We start from the raw sequence: 18,736 nt of genomic DNA on the forward strand, positions 1-18,736 counted from the left end.
GTTATAATTGGGGCATTTGGTCAACAAATGCCTTACTGTTAGAGGTACTAAACAGTCGTCACAATACGGTTGTTGTTGGCCCTTCAGCAAAAACTCGTGTGTCAACCGAGTGTGACCAATACGGAGACGACAAAGAAACTTCTCCCATTTTCGGGGCATCATATTATTACCTCCAAGGAGATATGTCATTTGTTACCTCTCGCATTTTAATCCCATCTAGGCTATCCCATTGCTGTTGCCATTTATTGCAAACCAATTTCTTGATGTCAGGTAAGAAATCATTACAGGGAATGGGATACCTTCTTGGCAGCAACTCGGATGCAGCCTTCTTAGCCAGTGAATATGCCTTCTCATTCCCGGACACACCTACATGTGCTGGAACCCAACAAAATTGAACTGTTATACCTCTCCGTCCAATAATAAAAAGCCATTCTAAAATCTTTAAAACAAGAGGGTTATTAGAATTAAAAACTTCTATAGCTTGAAGGACACTCCTTGCATCACTAAAAATTGTAAAATTACCCTCCTTCTCCAACGCTATTTTCTCAATAGCGGTTAATATGCCATACAGTTCGGCAGTAAATATGGAAGCGGTCAGAGGAAGTGCACTTCTACAATTAAAACCATTACTATGTACTCCAAATCCAACGCCAGCATCAGATTTGGAGCCATCAGTATAGATAAAAGTTGATCCTCTATGTTCTTTAACATGTTCATTAAAAAGAGACCTGGCTTCTAGGTCTGACATATTCTTCTTATCTCCAATAAAATATTTACAAAAAGATATCTCTGGTAACTTCCATGGAGGCGTTGATGATACCTTGAATGGAAGTACCTTATCTCTAATTATATCCAGACTATTTAATAATCGTTTCACCCGAAAGCCATAAGGTTGAGGAGATTTTGGGTGCAACTCAAAGTATGATGCGTGTCTTACAAGGCTTGCAGTTTGAAAGGCTAGAAAGTTAAGGAGTCTTTGCAATCTAAACCAATACCGAATAATGGAAGACATTCGGTAAAGGTCTAGAGGTAACTCTCCAGCATCAACAAGGAGACTTGGGATAGGCGAGGTTTTAAAAGCTCCAGTAGACAATCTAATACCTGCATGATGTATCGAGTCTAATATTTTTAACCGGCTTGGGGTGGCTGAAGAATATATTTCACAACCATAACTAATTTTGGAAAAAATCAAGGCCTTGTATAATTTTAAAATAGTATTGCGGTCTGCCCCCATGATGTATGGGACAATACTTTTAAAGATATTCAGAGCTTCAACACATTTAGCTTTTAACGCTTTTAAGTGAGAAACCCATGTAAGCCTACAATCAAATATCAAACCTAAAAATTTGGCTTCCGATACACATGGTATCCGTTGACCTTTAATGTATATATCCGGGTCTGGATGTACTCCCCGGATACGACAAAAATGTACAATGGTAGTTTTACTTGTCAAGAACCTAAATCCATTCATGTCACCCCACTGGATAATTTTATCAATAGAGTGTTGGATTTTTCTCTCAACCATTGCCATTCTAGTGCCAGCAAATGATATTGAGAGATCATCCACAAGTAATATTGAGAGAACATCCTGGGGAATGGCTGAGGATATCCCATTAATTGCTAGTGCAAAAAGGGTTACACTCAGCACAATACCCTGAGGAACTCCTCCTTCCTGGCACTTACTCTCTAACAGAGTATCCCCAACTCTCACTTGAAAAACTCTACGTGAAAGAAATCCATCCATATACCAAGGCACTTCCCCCAATTTTGGGGGGTAGCCGACATCAACAAGAAACAAAACAAAAAAGGGGACCTCTACTCTCTACGTTACTCCAGCCTAACCTGGGACTCAGCCGAGTTCAGCTGGTACTGCTAGGGTGCCACAGCCCAACCTCCCACATTTTCCACCACAGATGAAGCTTCATACTGCTGAGTCCCCTACTGCTGCTACCTCCGAGGTCATCTAAGGCACCGGAGGAAGCAGCAGGGCCTACCGGAACTGCGTCACAAACCTTGGCCTTCCTCTTGTACTTCTCCCATCAACTCTTGCATTCATCACCTTCTTTAGCAGACAGCCACTTTCCATTCTCTCAACATGGCCAAACCACCTCAACACATTCATATCCACTCTAGCCGCTAACTCATTTCTTACACCCGTTCTGACCCTCGCCACTTCGTTCCTAACCCTATCTACTAGAGATACACCAGCCATACTCCTTAGACACTTCATCTTAAACATATTCAATTTCTGTCTCCATCACTTTCATTCCTCACAACTCCCATCCATACATCACAGTTGGTACAATCACTTTCTCATATAGAACTCTCTTTACATTCATGCCCAACCCTCTATTTTTTTTAGTACTCCCTTAACTGCCCCCAACACTTTGAAACCTTCATTGACTCTCTGAGGTACATCTGCTTCCACTCCACCATTTGCTGCAACAACAGACCCCAAGTACTTAAACTGATCCACCTCCTCAAGTAACTCTCCATTCAACATGACATTCAACCTTGCACCACCTTCCCTTCTCGTACATCTCATAACCTTACTCTTACTGTGACGGGCCGAGAGAGGAGTTGTGAACTCAAAGGCAGATTGGAAACGACTGAGTTATATATTATAGAACACTCTCCTTTATATACAAAACGACAAGGCAACAGGACAAGGCATGTTCGAGAGACAGACAAAGTTCAGAGCAAAACCGGAGACATGATCATTCAGGTTCTTTTTAGTGCGAGGGAAGAGCGCAGATCACAAGCATAATATATACAAAATAATTATGTACAATTGTGTGACACACGGTTGGTACATGGCTCCCCCTCTAAAAATGACATACTGAACATGTTAAATAGGTGCCCTGAATCTGGAGAGGTAGTAGTAACAACTGCGCCGATTAGCAGCAGTGAGTGGCTGTAGAAGTCGTTGGTTGGGGTGCGAGCAGGTGGTGGATGATGGTTGGCTGTTTTGCCGCTCCGGCTCGTCACGAAGTAGGCGATTGATTGATTGATTTAAAGTTTTCAGGCATCCTGACATCTGAGGTCATTGACGCCGGTAACATTTAATTTATGTATACAAAAATAAAAGATAAAATAAAATAAAAAATAAAAGAGTATTCAATTAAAATCATAAAAGTTGAATGTAATAAAAGTTAAATATTTTTCAGAAGACCTGCTTCTGAAATAAATCTAAAAATGCCACTTGCATGGTAGGACACATCATTTCCAAGAATCTTGGCAAGGATGAACCTGCCACCCTCACCTCGAGCCTCAAACAAATATCTATTCCGCAAGTTGTTATAATTGGGGCATTCGGTCAGCAAATGCCTTACTGTTAGAGGTACTAAGCAGTCATCACAATACGGTTGGTGTTGGCCCTTCAGCAGAAACTCGTGTGTCAACCGAGTGTGACCAATACGGAGACGACAAAGAGACGTCTCCCATTTTCGGGGCATCATATTATACCTCCAAGGAGATATGTCATTTGTTATCTCTCGCATTTTATTGCCATCTTGACTATCCCATTGCTGTTGCCATTTATTGCAAACCAAGTTCTTGATGACAGGTAAGAAATCATTACAGGCAATGGGATACCTTCTTGGCAGCAACTCGGATGCAGCCTCCTTAGCCAGTGAATCTGCCTTCTCATTCCCAGACACACCTACATGTGCTGGAACCCAACAAAATTGAACTGTTATACCTCTCCGTCCAATAATGAGAAGCCATTCTAAAATCTTTAAAACTAGAGGGTTATTAGAATTAAAAACTTCCATAGCTTGAAGGACACTCCTTGCATCACTAAAAATTGTAAAATTACCCTCCTTCTCCAATGCTATTTTCTCAATAGCGGTTAATATGCCATACAGTTCGGCAGTAAATATGGAAGCGGTCAGAGGAAGTGCACCTCTACAATTAAAACCATTACTATGTACTCCAAATCCAACGCCAGCATCAGATTTGGAGCCATCAGTATAGATAAAAGTTGATCCTCTATGTTCTTTAACATGTTCATTAAAAAGAGACCTGGCTTCTAGGTCTGACATATTCTTCTTATCTCCAATAAAATATTTACAAAAAGATATCTCTGGTAACTTCCATGGAGGCGTTGATGATACCTTGAATGGAAGTACCTTATTTCTAATTATATCCTGACTATTTAATAATCGTTTCACCCGAAAGCCATAGGGTTGAGGAGATTTTGGGTGCAACTCAAAGTATGATGCGTGTCTTACAAGGCTTGCAGTCTGAAAGGCTAGAGAGTTAGGGAGTCTTTGCAATCTAAACCAATACCGAAGAATGGAAGACATTCGGTAAAGGTCTAGAGGTAACTCTCCAGCATCAACAAGGAGACTTGGGATAGGCGAGGTTTTAAAAGCTCCAGTAGATAATCTAATACCTGCATGATGTATCGAGTCTAATATTTTTAACCGGCTTGAGGTGGCTGAAGAATATACCTCACAACCATAACTAATTTTGGAAAAAATCAAGGCCTTGTATAATTTTAAAATAGTACTGCGGTCTGCCCCCCATGATGTATGGGATAATACTTTTAAGATATTCAGAGCTTCAACACATTTAGCTTTTAATGCTTTTAAGTGAGAAACCCATGTAAGCCTACAATCAAATATCAAACCTAAAAATTTAGCTTCTCTTGCACATGGTATCCGTTGACTTTTAATGTATATATCCGGGTCTGGATGTACTCCCCGGATACGACAAAAATGGACAATGGTAGTTTTACTTGTCGAGAACTTAAATCCATTCATGTCAGCCCACTGGATAATTTTATCAATAGAGAGTTGGATTTTTCTCTCAACCATTGCCATTTTAGTGCCAGCAAATGATATTGAGAGATCATCCACAATTAATGTTGAGAGAACATCCTGGGGAATGGCCGAGGATATCCCATTAATTGCTAGTGCAAAAAGGGTTACACTCGGCACACTACCCTGAGGAACTCCTTCTTCCTGGCACTTACTCTCTGATAGAGTTTCCCCCACTCTCACTTGAAAAACTCTACGTGAAAGAAATGCCTGAATAAATAGTGGCAGCTCTCCTCTCAATCCCAATTCATGAATGGTTTTAAGAATACCATATCTCCATGTGGTATCATATGCCTTTTCAAGGTCAAAAAATACTGTAACATGGTGCTGTTTGGAAGCAAAGGCTTCACAAATAGAAGACTCTAGTCGTATCAACACATCAGTCGTTGAGTGCATTTTTCGGAATCCACATTGAATCGGTGATAAAATACCTTTCTTTTCAAGGTACCACACCAGCCTTGCATTGACCATCTTCTCCATGATTTTACATAAACAAGATGTCAATGCAATTGGACGATAGTTTGCTGCTAAAAACTTGTCTTTACCGGGTTTTAAAAAGGCTAAAATAATGGCTAGTTCCCAAACACTTGGGTAACTATGATCATGCCATATTCTATTAATAATACTTAAAATAAATAGCTTTGTATTAAAATGTACATGTTTAATCATTGCATATGGAATTCCATCGGGTCCAGGGGCTGTATCATTGCAATGAGCAAGTGCGGAATCAAATTCTCTTTCAGTGAAAGGAGAATTATACGACTCTTCCCTTCTTGTTGCAAAATTTAAAATTTTCTTTTCTTCAGTGCTCCTATACTGGTGACCAGGGGCTCCTTCACACTTGCTGGATACATTTGAAAAATGATTAGCCAGGGCATTGCTAACATCATTTGCTTCGGTTACATACTGGCCATTCACCTTCAACACTGGTGGTGGGTTGGGGGTGAATTTGCCAGCTATCTTTTTTACTTTCCTCCACACAGCAGATGGTGGTGTCCTACTGTTAATGGAGGAAACAAAAGACATCCATGACTGGCGCCTTGCTTCTTTCATGGCACGACGGAACTGTGCTCTACATTTCTTGTACATAATTAAATTCTCATCAGTTCTGCGTCTACGCAATCGTGTTAGAGATCTTCTTGTGGCTCTGTGGAGGGCAGTTAGTTCTGAAGACCACCACGGGACGGGTCGTCGTTTGAATAACCCTGTTGTTTTGGGAATTGAATTGACTCCAGCTGTATGGAGAGTTCCATTCAGTAAGTCTATGGCATCATCGATATTTTCAACTTGTCCTGCATCCCCCTCAATTTAGCTTAGTTCACGAAATTTATCCCAGTCCGCCTTGTCAAGATTCCATCGTGGCGATCCCTGTAAAGGTGGACCATTGTTGGTGTTTATAATGATTGGTGCGTGATCACTAGTATGCCAATCATCTAATGTTCTCCAATCAAAGTCGAGAAGGCAATTAGAGCTTACGATTGATAGGTCAATACATGACAAGGTACCTGTCTGGACATGAAAGTGTGTGGGCTCTCCTGTATTAAGGAGTCCCACATCTTCATTTTCCACAATTGATGTTATGATATTTCCCCTCGTGTTTGCTAAAACATCACCCCACAAAGGGTGTCTACCATTCAAATCTCCAAGTAAAAGGAAAGGTTGAGGGAGTTGTTGAATAACCTCCACTAAATTGTCATACAAAATGTTATCATTTGGAGGCAAGTACAGAGAACAAATTGTATATTTTCGCCCTATGTCGATCTGTACAACCACTGCCTGCAGAGGTGTACGAATAGACAGAGAAACTTGGGGAACATCTCGACGAACGTATATGAGACTTCCGCCATGGCTCCCCACTTGGTGATCATATGGTGTCCTATAACTAATGTATTCGCGAGGGCAAGGGGTATTATGATCAAGTTTGCTCTCCTGTAGACAAATAATTATGGGGGAATGCTCATGAATAAGGAGCTTAAGTTCTTCATATTTGGCCCTTAAACCCTGACAATTCCATTGCAAAATGGAGGAAAAAACTATGGTTTATAATTTGGTAGACCCCTTGGATGGAGTCTTCCCATTAGCAGTGTTTGATCTAACACTATTTTTTGGTGGTTTAATTAAAGAGGGTCTTGATAGATTGGGTTTAGAATTTATGATTTTCTTTTTGTCTTTTTGATCTGATTGTTGAGGAGGTTGGTGGACCTCCACTTGAATTTCCGATTTATTTAAATTGACTTCCAGATCAGAAATATCAACAGACAAATCATCATACTTATTTGACGTCGTAATTTTGATATTTCTTATGGAAGGGGGCGAGAGAGATGGAGGTCTCTCTCTTTTCCGATTAGTAGGTTTTGAGCTACCAGGTTTTTGCACCTTCCCCAATACAGGTGCACCTGGTAACTTGGTGTCAGGTGGCATCTCCATCAAATCAGGCAAGGACATGGCCTGGGAGAGGTTAGTACTATTGCTGGTAATGGGGGACGAAGGCTGTACAGAAATGGGCAATGACCCATTTTTAATACGCTGTGGCAAAGCCTCAGAAGGCGATATGATTACCTTGTCATGCAGTACTTTATTATCAGAGGTTGTATTTCTTTTCTTAGGATTACTGGCAGTGCTAGGTGGGGTTGCTGTCTCCTGTGGTAAATTTACCTTTGATTTTAAGGCCTTTGCATAGCTGGTTGATTTATTCAACAGACTTTTTGCATGTCCCACACTTATGTGTTCTAAACTTGATTTGTTTAGGGCAGCTTCCTCCAACTTATACAGTTCGCATCTCCTATCAGTTGATTTATGATTCAAATTGCAATTTGAACACCTGGCCTCAAGTGTACATTCTCCATGATAAGTTTTGGAGAAAATACCACACAATTTTCCATTTTTACAAACTTTGGATGGGTGTCCAAATTTAAAACAATTAAAACATTGCAGGGGCTTTTGTTTGAAAGGCCGAACTTTAATCCTTTCATTTTCAATAAAAATATGGAAAGGTACATCAGCATCCTGGAAAGTGAGTATAATAATTGAAGTTCCAGGAACCTTATGCACTTTCCATACATTTAATGGACACACAGAAAGTATCTACTCCTCTGTAAATTCGTATAGGTCCTTATTAAAGACCACTCCCCTTCCATAACTAAAATTTAGATGAGGTTTCATTTCAAATGTAATTTCATCACTGCCTGCCTGTAAGTTAGACAGTATTGCAGACTGAGTCGAAGATTTGGCATGGATGAGATAACTGTTCTTCCCAAAACGAGATATATCTCCAGGTGCTATGGTTCCTACTTTTTTTTTGGATAAACTTACATATCTTAAAATAATTCCCTATTATCCCTTTAGATTCAGCTAAGAGCCACATTGGTGGTTTGGGTTTTCTCTGTGAAGGCATGGGTACATTTCTATCTTTTTCAAACCAATCAGCAGGTTTGTACACATCCAATTCCTTTGGGACCTTATCACAAAGAGCTCCCATGATGTTCAATTCGTTAATTTTGATACTACTAATATTACTTATGGCATTAAACGCCTCATCGTGACTTTCAAAAGATATCCAAGAGTCCCATTTTTCATCTCCAAGTCTCATCCTTATTTCCTTTATCAATCCATAGCACTCAAATGCTCTATATATATCATCATAATTTGTCTCTAATGGGATTTGGGAAACATGAAGGAATTGTAGTTTCCCTGTGTTACCCAAATTGCTAGATTTTTTAACATCAGTAGAGTGGTCCTTTTTAGTTCGAAGGTCGTCAACAGAGTTTTCCTTAATTACAGTAGCAGAAGTCGTCAACAGTGCCGGGGGAGAGTCAGCAAATCCAGGGGATGGGGAGTCAGTATTTGAAGGGTCCATATTTAAGGGTGGGATTTTCAGGTTTTTTGTTGTTGTTTTGTTGGGGTACCTGCTTGAGAATTATAAGAAAGTATCATACGTTGGAAAGGAAATTTGCATTCTCCACTATCGGCACAATGAGAGTAATACTTCCCCGATGGTCCACTCCATACCCTACCCGAAGGATAGCATCAAAACAGATATAGAGGCACAGGTGTAAGCTAAACCCGCCTGTTAGGACTGAGACCAAAGTAATATGGAATCATCCTCCCCATATCTGTAATGATGGGCTTCCGGCCAAAAGCCAAGAGTCCCACCTCAAGGATTGGATCCCCCTGGATTCCGATGACCCAACCCTTGAGAGTAGTTCCGCCAAAAAGGTCCAAACCATCTTTGGGATGGCTGAGATCATCCAATACTCTCATATATAGCTTTGAATGCGAATACCTCCCAACCGTGATCCCTTCTCCCATTCATCTAAGCAGGCAGTAATAACGAATGTGGAAATATCCACGCCATTTAAATAAAATAGAAAAAAAAAAATAGATAAATAAATAAATGAACAAATACAATAAATAAATATATATATATATATGCATACATCTACATATATATATAACTAAGAAAAATAATAATCATAGAGATAGGACAGCAAGATGAAATAAAGTTGATAAAATTAAGAGAAGGTCGAAGTAATATTAAGCAGAAGAAAAAGATGAAAGAGAGAAATTTAGATTCGAACTGGGGGAGCAATTTCCCGAAGTTCGAGAGCCCTCTTGCCCGTCACCAAGATTGATTGATTGATTGATTTAAAGTTTTCAGGCATCCTGACATCTGAGGTCATTGACGCCGGTAACAATTAACTTATGTATACAAAAATAAAAAATAAAAAATAAAAAATAAAAGAGTATTCAATTAAAATCATAAAAGTTGAATGTCATAAAAGTTAAATAATTTTCAGAAGACCTGCTTCTGAAATAAATCTAAAAATGCCACTTGCATGGTAGGACACATCATTTCCAAGAATCTTGGCAAGGATGAACCTGCCACCCTCACCTCGAGCCTCAAACAAATATCTATTCCTTAAGTTGTTATAATTGGGGCATTCAGTCAACAAATGCCTCACTGTTAAAGGTACTAAACAGTCGTCACAATACGGTCGCTGTTGGCCCTTCAGCAGAAACTCATGTGTCAACCGAGTGTGACCAATACGGAGACGACAAAGAGACGTCTCCCATTTTCGGGGCATCATATTATACCTCCAAGGATATATGTCATTTGTTACCTCTCGCATTTTATTCGCATCTAGGGTATCCCATTGCTGTTGCCATTTATTGCAAACCAATTTCTTGATGTCAGGTAAGAAATCATTACAGGCAATGGGATACCTTCTTGGCAGCAACTCGGATGCAGCATTCTTAGCCAGTGAATCTGCCTTCTCATTCCCACACACACCTACATGTGCTGGAACCCAACAAAATTGAACTGTTATACCTCTCCGTCCAATAATAAAAAGCCATTCTAAAATCTTTAAAACTAGAGGGTTATTAGAATTAAAAACTTCCATAGCTTGAAGGACACTCCTTGCATCACTAAAAATTGTAAAATTACCCTCCTTCTCCAATGCTATTTTCTCAACAGCGGTTAATATGCCATACAGTTCGGCAGTAAATATGGAAGCGGTCAGAGGAAGTGCACCTCTACAATTAAAACTATTACTATGTACCCCAAATCCAACGCCAGCATCAGATTTGGAGCCATCAGTATAGATAAAAGTTGATCCTCTATGTTCTTTAACATGTTCATTAAAAAGAGACCTGGCTTCTAGGTCTGATATATTCTTCTTATCTCCTATAAAATATTTACAAAAAGATATCTCTGGTAACTTCCATGGAGGCGTTGATGATATCTTGAATGGAAGTACCTTACATCTAATTATATCCAGACTGTTTAATAATTGTTTCACCCGAAAGCCATAGGGTTGAGGAGATTTTGGGTGCATTTCAAAGTATGTTGGGTGCCTTACAAGGCTTGCAGTCTGGAAGGCTAAAGAATTAGGGAGTCTTTGCAATCTAAACCAATACCGAAGGATAGAAGACATCCGGTAAAGGTCTAGTGGTAACTCTCCAGCATCAACAAGGAGACTTGGGATAGGTGATGTTCTGAATGCTCCCGTGGACAATCTAATACCTGCATGATGTATTGAATCTAATATTTTCAACCGGCTTGGGGTGGCTGAAGAGTATACCTCACAACCATAACTAATTTTGGAAAAAATCAAGGCCTTGTATAATTTTAAAATAGTATTGCGGTCTGCCCCCCATGATGTATGGGACAATACTTTTAAAATATTCAGAGCTTCAACACATTTTGCTTTTAGTGCTTTTAGGTGAGAAACCCATGTAAGTCTACAGTCAAATATCAAACCTAAAAATTTGGTTTCCGATACACATGGTATCCGTTGACCTTTAATATATATATCCGGGTCTGGATGTGCTCCCCGTATACGACAGAAATGTACAATAGTAGTTTTACTTGTTGAGAACTTAAATCCATTCATATCGGCCCACTGGATAATTTTGTCAATTGAGAGCTGTAGTTTTCTCTCAACCGTTGCCATTCTGGCTCCAGCAAATGATATTGAGAGATCATCCACAAATAATGTTGGGAGAACATCCTGGGGAATGGCTGAGGATATCCCATTAATTGCTAGTGCAAAAAGGGTTACACTCAGCACACTCCCAGTAAGAGAAAAGGTTGAGGGAGTTGTTGAATGACCTCTGCTAAATCATCATATAGAATATTATCATTTGGAGGTAAGTACAGAGAGCATATTGTATATTTTCTCCCTATATCAATTTGTACAACAACTGCCTGCAGGGTTGTACGTATAGACATGGGTATTTGGGGAACATCTCGACGAATATACGTGAGACTTCCGCCATGGCTCCCTGCTTGTTGATTATATGGTGTTCTATAGCTAACATACTCTCGAGGACTAGGAGTGTTAGAATCAAGCATACTTTCCTGTAGACATACAATTATGGGGGAATGCTCATGAATTAGGAGCTTAAGTTCTTCATATTTCGCCCTCAAACCCTGACAGTTCCATTGCAAAATGGAGGAGAAAACTATGGATTATTTCTGGAAGACATCTTGGATGAGGTCTTCCCATTAGCAGTTTTTAATGTAACATTATTACCAGTATGTTTCTTCAGAGGTGGTCTTGTTATGTTGGGTTTAACGTTGGTGTTTTTCTTTGTATTCTTTTTATCTATTTGTTGAGGTGGATGGTGGACCTCAACTTGAATTTCTGATTTATTCAGTCCATCTTCTGGTTCATTAGAAACATCAACAGACAAAACATCAAATTTATTTGATGTCATAACCTTAACGTTTCTAATGGAGGGTGGAGAGAGAGATGGAGGTCTCTCTCTTTTGCGATTAATAGATGGTGGGATTCGAGGTTTTTGCACCTTTCCCACAACAGGTGCATCAGGTAAGTTAGTCTTAAGTGGAACCTCCATCAGATCAGGCAAGGACATGGCCTGAGAGAGGTTTGTATTACTTTTTGTAATGGCGGCTGAAGGCTGTACAGCAATGGGCAATGACCTAGTGTTAATACACCGTGGTAAAGCCTCAGGAGGTGATAAGGTTACCTCGTTATTTGACATTTTGTCAGATAGTATACTTTTTTTTGAGCTATTGGCAGTGCTAGGTTGGTTTGATTTTAATGCCTTAGCATATGTATTTGATTTATTTAATAGTCTTTTGGCATGGGTCACACTTATGTGTTCTAAGTTTGATTTGTTGAGGGCAGCTTCCTCCAACTTATATAGCTCGCAAATCTTGTCTGTGGATTTGTGATTCGAGCTGCAATTTAAACACCTGGCTCCAAGTGCACACTCTCCATGGTAAGATTTGGAGCAAATACTACACATCTTCTCATTTTTGCAAACTTTGGACGGGTGCCCAAATTTAAAACAATTAAAGCATTGCAATGGCTTCTGCTTGAAGGGTCTTACTTTAATCCTTTCGTTCTCGATAATAATATGAAAAGGTACATCAGCATCCTGGGACGTAAGGATTATCATTGATGTACCTGGGACTTTATGAACTTTCCAAACATTTAATGGACACATGGCCAGTATCTCCTCCTCTGTAAAATCATATAGGTCTCTGTTAAAAACTACGCCCCTTCCGTAGCTAAAATTTAGGTGGGGTTTGACATCTAACTTAATGTCATCATTATTTATTTTCATATTGGACAATATTACCGACTGTGTACTGGATTTGGCATGGATAAGGAAACTATTTTTTCCGAAACGAGATATATCGCCTGGTGCAATAGTTCCTACTTTTTTCTGAATCAATTTGCATATTTTAAAATAATTCCCTGTAACCCCCTTTGATTCAGCTATAAGCCACATCGGTGGTTTTGGATTTCTCTGGGAGGGCATGACTAAATCTGTGCCTTTTTCCAACCAATCGGCAGGCCTGTACACATCTAAATCTTTTGGTACCTTATCGCAGAGAGCAGCCGCGACATTCAAGTTATTAATTTTAATATTATTCAAATTACTTATTGCACTAAATGCTTCGTCATAACTACTATAAGATATCCATGAATCCCAAGTTTCAGCTTCAAGTTTCATCCTTATTTCTTTTATGCATCCATAGCATTCAAATGCTTTACATAGATCATCATAATTTGTTTCTATTGAAATTTATGTAACATGGAGGATTCGAAGTTTCCTCGTGTTACCCAAATTACTCGATTTAGAAATATCAGTAGAATGGTCCTTTCCCGTTCCGAGGTCATCAACAGAGCTATCCCTTATCACATTAGCAGAGGTCGTCAACAGTGCCGGGGGAGAGTCAGCGTATCCAGGGGATGGGGGTTCGTTCCTTAAAGAATCCATAATAGTAAAGAGAGGGAAAAGAGTTAGTTTGATGTACCTGCTCGAGAATGTTAGGCCATCACGCGTCGGAAAGGAAATTTGCACTCTCTACTATCGGCACAATGAGAGTATACTTCCCAGATGGTCCACTCCATACCCTACCCGAAGGATAGCATCAAAACAGATATAGAGGCACAGGTGTAAGCTGAACCCGCCTGTTAGGACTGAGACCAAGAAATTATGGAATCATCCTCCCCATATCTATAATGACGGGCTTCCGGCCAAAAGCCGAGAGTCCTACCCCAAGCATTGGATCCCCCTGGATTCCGAAGACCCAACACTTGAGAATAGTTCCGCCAAAAAGGTCCAAACCATCTTCGGGATGGCTGAAATCATCCAATACTCTCATATATAGCTTTGAATGCAAACACCTCCCAACCGCGATACCTCCTCCCACTCATCAAAGCAGGCAGCAATAAAGGATGTATGAACATCCCCGCCGGGGCTACAATGGATGTGAAAACATCCAAGCCATAGGAGAAAAGAAAAAAAATAAATAAATAAATATATATGTACATAATATATACACACATATAATGAGGGAAATTTTTCTCATAGAGTTTGGAAAGCAAGACTAAAGAAAGTTTGTGAAATTAGGATAAGGTTGAAGTAGTATTGAGAAAAAGAAAAAGGTAAAAGAGAGAAATTTAGATTCGAACTGGGGGAGCAATTTCCCCAAGTTCGAGAGCCCTCTTGCCCGTCACCAAGTTTCAGCACGGGAATTAAATGCCGTGCTGAAGCTTAATGACTTCATCAAGGCATTCTCTCATTAAGAGGGGACTGAGGAGGAGGAAGAACTTGCCCCGAGGCAATACTCCTGCACCTAGGGTCCACAGGTGGATCGGAACTCCCAAGAAATCCCAACACCACAATTGTGGAGTTGGGAACTGGGAACAGTTCACTAACTGCCAGCTTCACCACTCATATGAGGTCAAGAAACCATGGTGCGTCCTTCACAAACGAAGGGATGACTTCAGGAACCCCAAGAAGCAAGTATTTGTAAGAGGACCAATCCCAAGTAGCAGTTTCTTTCAACAAGTGAACAGAGGTAGTGTGCACAGCTTGAGAAGCGAGTACACCTTCATCAGTAGGGGGAGTTTGCTTGCCCATCTCGCAAGCGTGTGTTGGTGCGTGCGCGGTAACACACTAGACTCCCCCACCAAACTATGGCCTGTTCGTCCATATGCCATTGAAGTTATGATATGGTACAAATGTATTGGTAAGGAAATGGTACGACCGAGTGGGGAAAGCATTGTTTACATGAAGCCCAAGCCAAGCCTCACTCCCACTCATCTCTCACCTACTGCTCACTTTAGATTATTTAGTTAGGTTTAGTAAACTATGCACAAATATATTAAGGTATCAGGAATCATATTAAGTCTGTTAATGTCCATCCAGTCCTCCATATTAAATATGTATGCGTAGTCTCGGCCCCAAGACTATATAATAAGCTCCCACGAAACATTCGAATAATTGAAGACATAAGGCTTTCAAGAGGAAACTGAAGACTTACTTCACGAGTCTTTTGACAGTGACGATTTAACAGTAAATGAACAATACGTGATCTGAAAAGATAAATACTCTGAAGGAACAAGGTAAAACGACAGTAGAGGTCCTGTAGAGAGTGGGGTTCCACTGCTGTATGGAACCAAAAAAGCAGCCATCAAAGTAAGTAAAGTGGAGGGTGTATATAATGTGGGTACACTTGGGCACACTATTCTGTCCTATTTCTCTTCCTCAAGTTTTTGTAATTTACATATGAAAGATCTATTTTAATATTACAGTTTTTAAAACAATTCAATTGTTCATTGTGAAACTTCTCTTCTCGGATGGATCCAAGGGGAATAATTCTTCTACCATGTACTGTACCAGCAGACCAGTTAAACAGGAAAGAATGAACACAGTAATACCAAATGAGGTGGTCTCTACATCCTTTAGTGTCTAGATTCTAAGCAAAATTAGTAATGATTTGAAATAAACAGACCAAACATGTTCCATTTTTCACTGTCTGCAGAAACAGGATCAGAAATCTGGATTGGATGTCTTATTACCGACACAAACAAATGTTGGTGTTCTGACAGTACTAGCATATGACAACATAGATAGACAAGAAGAAACTCGGTGGAGCTGGTATATCCCATTGTGTGAATGTAATCATCGTACGAGCACAGTTATTGACAGCCCTTCCACACCCTTGCCAAACAGTCATACAAAAGGACAAGAAGCGATCACTTCTTGAAATGGCACCTATTCGACCACACCATGATTGCAGTGAGAGGAAATCCCCACCTAGTATAACTCCAGATCATCCTATGGATGCACAGAAGGCCACTTTAGCTAAGAAAAAAACCTTTCATGGTTGTTAGTGCAGATGAGTGACCCAAAAGACAAGCTCATGGATAAGCTTTAACATTTTGACAAGTGACAACGTGGACATAAAGCCCGACAGTTAGGTACTTAGCGACAATCAATTCCCCCAGCAACTGGGATGTCAACTGTGCACCAAATACTTGAACAGAAAGAAAATAATGACTGCACTCAATCTTCCAGTCATATCTGCATTTTTGAACAAGCTTTGTTCTCCAAAGCAGCGGAGGCCGTTTGGCAGAATCAGGAAGCTTTCCAGAACATGATCTTGTGAATGGGAACCTTTCACACAATATGCAATCTCCTGTCCATTCTGGGTAAACGATTTGGAGAAGCTGGACTTCGAGATTTAGCAGTCGAAGCTGGAGTCATTGCAGAAGGGTCAATCAACAATGTGACAAGGTCGACAGTACAACCGTGGTGTTCGACTCCACAAGATCATTTATGAAGCACTGATGTGCCCAATATGGAAAGGTTTCCAGCAGGGGATGGAAGAAAATCACACCAGACTTGCCAGTACTTTGATGCCTAATAAACCTTGCTACTGAAGTACATGATCAAACCAACTACCAAACTTAATCTGCACTCCTGGACGACACATCCACAAAGCAAATCATTGTCCATTTTGCAGAATATCAAGGTCAACCTCGAAACACCCATGGACTACTGGCATCATTCTGGATGTTCTATCTGGATCTTGTGGAAATTCTGCTAGCTCTCATTTGTGCCTCCATGGAAGGCAACTGGGTACTGCACCTTCATGGAATATGCAGCATGACTCCTTGATGTTTTGGCTATGACGAAGCAAAATTATGCCCACTACCTATCAACATACCATGCTCAAATGACAAAACTCGAGGAAGATCATCCTATGAGTTACCAACACCTTTTAGAAAGCAAATTCTCCATTCAGCTCAGTAAGAAACACACATTTGGATGTATCCCAGTCGACCAAGCAGTGGAAGAGACTTGTCAATTGTGATACGCAGACACCTGGCGACCAAGAGGTTTTAGCTTGAAGCTAACAGCAGTATCAAAGTACAACCTAACTGCAGAACATCGAAGCACAAGCATATGACAATTTTGTGCTTTGTTGAACTCAAAGATCATGGTCTTAACCATCCAGACCTAGTAGCATCTCACATTTAGAAGGATGAATGTGATATCCAGTCTGTAATTGAAGTGCTGGAAAGTAACTGGATCAACCCTTTCAAACTGCCTTTCGATGTACTGATGAGTATATCATCTGGTATCACAGCACCCACAAGTGTTGCAAGCGATTTCCTCACAGCTCAAGATCAGGGAGAGAAGTCATACCAGAAGTTTGTCGATTCCAGACTCAAAAAAGGAACTGGCTTCTATAACATTGAAAAAGTTGCAACTGAAGTCATTTGACAGTTTGAAAAAAAGCAAAGGCTAAATCAGGAAACAAAGAAACTGTCTTGAATGACAATTACCAAATATTCTCTCGAATGCTGCTGATAGCAAGTAGCCAGAAAATGGACATGAAAGAAGTCCTCCAGCATCCCATCGGACCTTTACTGTGCTAGTTAGCGAATTGTGATGGCACTTCAAAAAAGACCAATAAGGCAGCATGGCACAATCTTGAAGCAAGAGCGACTTCAGATGAACACACTTACCTTCAGCTACGATCATCAACGGCATGGGGATTGTGCATAAAATGCAAGAGGACAACATTACATTCTCAGAGTTGTCTGAACACCTTCTCAGAACTGTACAGCAAACATCAGCATCAAGTTCTCAAGTCGATGTAGTGTTCGACAATCAAAATAACTGAAATCACAGAAAGAGGGGCAGAAAGAGGAATATTGTTCTCGCAAATCCTTCCAGGCCACAAAATTCAAAACTGCCGCCACCTACTTGCATGCCCCGAGAGCAAACCCAAACTAACCAACTTCTTTGCCAACGATTCGCAAGAGAATCAAGACAGGACCAACTTCATGGAAAGGCGATTTTCTTAAGATGCTTCAAGATAAAATCTACTGCAGTGTCAAAAATTGATGAATTGAAATGCATGCATGCAGAAGCCAACACCCGCTTGTGATTACATGCCTACCATGCAGCTGATTCTGGATGCAGGTCGCTCTTACTGATTGCACAGGACACCAATGTCATGACCATATCCCTTGCTTCATGCAGAAACGTTGGTTACCAAATGCACACGAGATGTGGAACAAAAAAACAATCAAGACTGATCAGTAACAACAAACTTGTTGCAAGCCTGGGCCATGATATGTGCAATGCTTTAATAGGTCTCCATGCGTTCACAAGCTGCGACTCGGTCAGCACTTTTGCTGGTCAAGGAAAACTCAAGGATTGAAACTCCTGCAAAAGAACAAGAATTTCCAGAAAGCATTCACTACACTTGGTGAACATTGGCTTATGACTAAGGAGTTAATTGATGCCCTCCAGGAGTTCCCATGTAATCTACTGCATATACATCCCGAACAAAAATCAGTTGCGTAGATGAACTTTGCTATCAGCTCTGGTGAGTAAAGATGATCAGTAGATTCAGGTAGTTACCACCTTGCGAGGACAGCCTTCGACAACACTCTCTCAGAGGCAACTGCTAGAGTGCCATCTGGCGACGCAGTTTGATTCGTTTCCCAGATGCATCACATCCACAAGATAGCCATGGTTGGTGCACACAAGACAGCGGTAAGCTTGAAGTACAATGTTTACCAGGCTCTCCTGCGCCTCATCATCTAGAGTTCATCTCGTGCAAATAT

The 18,736-nt window shown here is 40.4% G+C and overlaps 1 long non-coding RNA gene across 1 annotated transcript in view; it reads right to left on the reverse strand.

Annotated features, from left to right (window-relative positions):
* Window positions 1–18,736, reverse strand: part of LOC137657144 (uncharacterized) — a 99,214-nt gene that overhangs the window by 10,892 nt on the left and 69,586 nt on the right. The gene's annotated exons all lie outside the window — the stretch shown is intronic.

This window comes from Palaemon carinicauda, chromosome 1 (assembly GCF_036898095.1).
Source record: "Palaemon carinicauda isolate YSFRI2023 chromosome 1, ASM3689809v2, whole genome shotgun sequence".
Taxonomy (NCBI): domain Eukaryota; kingdom Metazoa; phylum Arthropoda; class Malacostraca; order Decapoda; family Palaemonidae; genus Palaemon; species Palaemon carinicauda.